Below are 5,447 nucleotides of genomic sequence, written 5' to 3' on the forward strand. Positions count from 1 at the left end.
GTCATCAGCCCCTACTGGTAGGTGCACTCAGGGGGCCCTCCGCAGCCGCCCGGGGCCCACCCCTGCAGCCAGCACACGGCTGCCAGCAGCCACCACACAGCTGCCAACAGCCCGCTTTCCGTCACCCTCCAGCCCCTTCTGCATACATCTGCCGGGGGTGCTTTTTTGACTTCCCCCCTTTTGGCATATGGGGAAAAGCTAAGGGGAAAACCTCCAGAGTCAGGCCGACCTCCTGGAACTCCCACCCGGCCTGGAGACACAGGTGTGTCCCCTTCCCGGTTCTCACGACATGCATCGACACTCGGCTCAGCCCCGGCAGCCGCAGCTCCCGCCGGCCCGGCCAGCCCGGTCCGCCACCCTGCCCGGCGCCTGGAGCGTTTGGACTTTGTCGTTTTTTCTCCAAGGCTCGCCTCTGCCAACTGCCCTGGGCTTCAGCGGGGGCTGCTCCCCGCCTCCTGGGGGTCCTGCCCGGGCACATCGGAGTCTCAGGCAATGTCTTGAGCCACCGCTGGTAGCTGCACTCAGGGGGCCCTCCGCAGCCGCCCAGGCCCACCCCTGCAGCCAGCACACGGCTGCCAGCAGCCACCACGCAGCTGCCAACAGCCCGCTCTCCGTCACCCCCCAGCCCCTCCTGCATACATCTGCCGGGGGTGCTTTTTTGACTTCCCCCCTTTTGGCCTATGGGGAAATGCTAAGGGGAAAACCTCCAGAGTCAGGCCGACCTCCTGGAACTCCAACCCGGCCTGGAGCCACCGGTTTGTCCCCTTCCCGGTTCTCACGACATGCATTGACACTCGGCTCAGCCCCGGCCGCCGCAGCCCCCGCCGGCCCGGCCAGCCCGGTCCGCACCCCTGGCCGGCACGCCTGGAGCGTTTGGACTTTGTCGTTTTTTTCAAAGACTCATCTCTGCCAACTGCCGTGGGCTTCAGCGGGGGCTGCTCCCCGCCTCCCGGGTGTCCTGCCCGGGCACATCGGAGGCTCAGGCAATGTCTTGAGCCACCGCTGGTAGCTGCGCTTTGGGGGCCCTCGGCAGCCGCCCAGGCCCACCCCTGCAGCCAGCACACGGCTGCCAGCAGCCACCACACAGCTGCCAACAGCCCGCTCTCCGTCACCCCCCAGCCCCTCCTGCATACATCTGCTGGGGGTGCTTTTTTGACTTCCCCCCTTTTGGCCTATGGGGAAATGCTAAGGGGAAAACCTCCAGAGTCAGGCCGACCTCCTGGAACTCCAACCCGGCCTGGAGCCACAGGTCTGTCCCCATCCCGGTTCTCAGGACATGCATAGACAGTCGGCTCAGCCCCAGCAGCCGCAGCCCCCTCCGGCCCGGCCAGCCCGGTCCGCACCCCTGGCCAGCGCCTGGAGCGTTTGGACTTTGTCATTTTTTTCAAAGACTCATCTCTGCCAACTGCCGTGGGCTTCAGCGGGGGTGTCTGCTCCCCGCCTCCTGGGTGTCCTGCCCGGGCACATCGGAGGGTCAGCCTGGGTCTTGAGCCCCTACTGGTAGGTGCACTCTGAAGGCGCCCTCCGCAGCCGCCCAGGCCCACCCCTGCAGCCACCACACAGCTGCCAACAGCCCGCTCCCCGTCAACCCCCAGCCCCTCCGCATACATCTGCTGGGGGTGCTTTTTTGACTTCCCCCGTTTTGGCCTATGGGGAAATGCTAAGGGGAAAACCTCCAGAGTCAGGCCGACCTCCTGGAACTCCAACCCGGCCTCGAGCCACCGGTTTGTCCCCTTCCCGGTTCTCACGACATGCATCGACACTCGGCTCAGCCCCGGCAGCCGCAGCCCCCGCCGGCCCGGCCAGCCGGGGTCAACCGCCCTGGCCGGCGCCGGAGCGTTTGGACTTTGTCATTTTTTCTCCAAGACTCGATTCTGGCACATGCCATGGACTTCAGCGGGGGCTGTTCCCCGCCTCCCGGGTGTCCTGCCCGGGCACATCGGAGGCTCAGGCAATGTCTTCAACCACCGCTGGCAGGTGCACTCAGGGGGCCCTCCGCAGCCGCCCAGGCCCACCCCTGCAGCCAGCACACGGCTGCCAGCAGCCACCACGCAGCTGCCAACAGCCCGCTCTCCGTCACCCCCCAGCCCCTTCTGCATACATCTGCTGGGGGTGCTTTTTTGACTTCCCCCCTTTTGGCCTATGGGGAAATGCTAAGGGGAAAACCTCCAGAGTCAGGCCGACCTCCTGGAACTCCAGCCCGGCCTCGAGCCACCGGTTTGTCCCCTTCCCGGTTCTCAGGACATGCATAGGCACTCGGCTCAGCCCCGGCAGCCGCAGCTCCCGCCGGCCCCGGCCAGCCCGGTCCGCACCCCTGGCCAGCGCCTGGAGCGTTTGGACTTTGTCATTTTTTTCTCAAAGACCCATCTCTGCCAACTGCCGTGGGCTTCAGCGGGGGCTGCTGCCCGCCTCCTGGGTGTCCAGCCCGGGCACATCGGAGGCTCAGCCTGGGTCTTGAGCCCCTACTGGTAGGTGCACTCTGAAGGGGCCCTCCGCAGACGCCCAGGCCCACCCCTGCAGCCAGCACACGGCTGCCAGCAGCCACCACACAGCTGCCAACAGCCCGCTCTCCGTCACCCCCCAGCCCAACTCTGCATACATCTGCTGGGGGTGCTTTTTTGACTTCCCCCCTTTTGGCCTATGGGGAAATGCTAAGGGGAAAACCTCCAGAGTCAGGCCGACCTCCTGGAACTCCAACCCGGCCTGGAGCCACCGGTTTGTCCCCTTCCCGGTTCTCAGGACATGCACTAATACTCGGCTCAGCCCCGGCAGCCGCAGCTCCCGCCGGCCCGGCCACCCGGGTCCGCACCCCTGGCCGGCACGCCTGGAGCGTTTGGACTTTGTCGTTTTTTCTCCAAGACTCGCCTCTGCCAACTGCCATGGACTTCAGCGGGGGCTGCTCCCCGCCTCCTGGGTGTCCTGCCCGGGCACATCGGAGGCTCAGCCTGGGTCTCGAGCCCCCTACTGGTAGGTGCACTACGGGGGCCCTCGGCAGCCGCCCAGGCCCACCCCTGCAGCCAGCACACGGCTGCCAGCAGCCACCACACAGCTGCCAACAGCCCGCTCTCCGTCACCCCCCAGCCCCTCCTGCATACATCTGCCGGGGGTGCTTTTTTGACTTCCCCCCTTTTGGCCTATGGGGAAATGCTAAGGGGAAAACCTCCAGAGTCAGGCCGACCTCCTGGAACTCCAACCCGGCCTGGAGCCACCGGTTTGTCCCCTTCCCGGTTCTCACGACATGCATTGACACTCGGCTCAGCCCCGGCCGCCGCAGCCCCCGCCGGCCCGGCCAGCCCGGTCCGCACCCCTGGCCGGCACGCCTGGAGCGTTTGGACTTTGTCGTTTTTTTCAAAGACTCATCTCTGCCAACTGCCGTGGGCTTCAGCGGGGGCTGCTCCCCGCCTCCCGGGTGTCCTGCCCGGGCACATCGGAGGCTCAGGCAATGTCTTGAGCCACCGCTGGTAGCTGCGCTTTGGGGGCCCTCGGCAGCCGCCCAGGCCCACCCCTGCAGCCAGCACACGGCTGCCAGCAGCCACCACACAGCTGCCAACAGCCCGCTCTCCGTCACCCCCCAGCCCCTCCTGCATACATCTGCTGGGGGTGCTTTTTTGACTTCCCCCCTTTTGGCCTATGGGGAAATGCTAAGGGGAAAACCTCCAGAGTCAGGCCGACCTCCTGGAACTCCAACCCGGCCTGGAGCCACAGGTCTGTCCCCATCCCGGTTCTCAGGACATGCATAGACAGTCGGCTCAGCCCCAGCAGCCGCAGCCCCCTCCGGCCCGGCCAGCCCGGTCCGCACCCCTGGCCAGCGCCTGGAGCGTTTGGACTTTGTCATTTTTTTCAAAGACTCATCTCTGCCAACTGCCGTGGGCTTCAGCGGGGGTGTCTGCTCCCCGCCTCCTGGGTGTCCTGCCCGGGCACATCGGAGGGTCAGCCTGGGTCTTGAGCCCCTACTGGTAGGTGCACTCTGAAGGCGCCCTCCGCAGCCGCCCAGGCCCACCCCTGCAGCCACCACACAGCTGCCAACAGCCCGCTCCCCGTCAACCCCCAGCCCCTCCGCATACATCTGCTGGGGGTGCTTTTTTGACTTCCCCCGTTTTGGCCTATGGGGAAATGCTAAGGGGAAAACCTCCAGAGTCAGGCCGACCTCCTGGAACTCCAACCCGGCCTCGAGCCACCGGTTTGTCCCCTTCCCGGTTCTCACGACATGCATCGACACTCGGCTCAGCCCCGGCAGCCGCAGCCCCCGCCGGCCCGGCCAGCCGGGGTCAACCGCCCTGGCCGGCGCCGGAGCGTTTGGACTTTGTCATTTTTTCTCCAAGACTCGATTCTGGCACATGCCATGGACTTCAGCGGGGGCTGTTCCCCGCCTCCCGGGTGTCCTGCCCGGGCACATCGGAGGCTCAGGCAATGTCTTCAACCACCGCTGGCAGGTGCACTCAGGGGGCCCTCCGCAGCCGCCCAGGCCCACCCCTGCAGCCAGCACACGGCTGCCAGCAGCCACCACGCAGCTGCCAACAGCCCGCTCTCCGTCACCCCCCAGCCCCTTCTGCATACATCTGCTGGGGGTGCTTTTTTGACTTCCCCCCTTTTGGCCTATGGGGAAATGCTAAGGGGAAAACCTCCAGAGTCAGGCCGACCTCCTGGAACTCCAGCCCGGCCTCGAGCCACCGGTTTGTCCCCTTCCCGGTTCTCAGGACATGCATAGGCACTCGGCTCAGCCCCGGCAGCCGCAGCTCCCGCCGGCCCCGGCCAGCCCGGTCCGCACCCCTGGCCAGCGCCTGGAGCGTTTGGACTTTGTCATTTTTTTCTCAAAGACCCATCTCTGCCAACTGCCGTGGGCTTCAGCGGGGGCTGCTGCCCGCCTCCTGGGTGTCCAGCCCGGGCACATCGGAGGCTCAGCCTGGGTCTTGAGCCCCTACTGGTAGGTGCACTCTGAAGGGGCCCTCCGCAGACGCCCAGGCCCACCCCTGCAGCCAGCACACGGCTGCCAGCAGCCACCACACAGCTGCCAACAGCCCGCTCTCCGTCACCCCCCAGCCCAACTCTGCATACATCTGCTGGGGGTGCTTTTTTGACTTCCCCCCTTTTGGCCTATGGGGAAATGCTAAGGGGAAAACCTCCAGAGTCAGGCCGACCTCCTGGAACTCCAGCCCGGCCTCGAGCCACCGGTCTGTCCCCTTCCCGGTTCTCAGGACATGCATAGGCACTCGGCTCAGCCCCGGCAGCCGCAGCTCCCGCCGGCCCGGCCACCCGGGTCCGCACCCCTGGCCGGCACGCCTGGAGCGTTTGGACTTTGTCGTTTTTTCTCCAAGACTCGCCTCTGCCAACTGCCATGGACTTCAGCGGGGGCTGCTCCCCGCCTCCTGGGTGTCCTGCCCGGGCACATCGGAGGCTCAGCCTGGGTGTCGAGCCCCCTACTGGTAGGTGCACTACGGGGGCCCTCG

Source organism: Eleutherodactylus coqui, unplaced genomic scaffold, assembly GCF_035609145.1.
Source record: "Eleutherodactylus coqui strain aEleCoq1 unplaced genomic scaffold, aEleCoq1.hap1 HAP1_SCAFFOLD_112, whole genome shotgun sequence".
In the NCBI taxonomy this organism is placed as follows: Eukaryota; Metazoa; Chordata; class Amphibia; order Anura; family Eleutherodactylidae; genus Eleutherodactylus; species Eleutherodactylus coqui.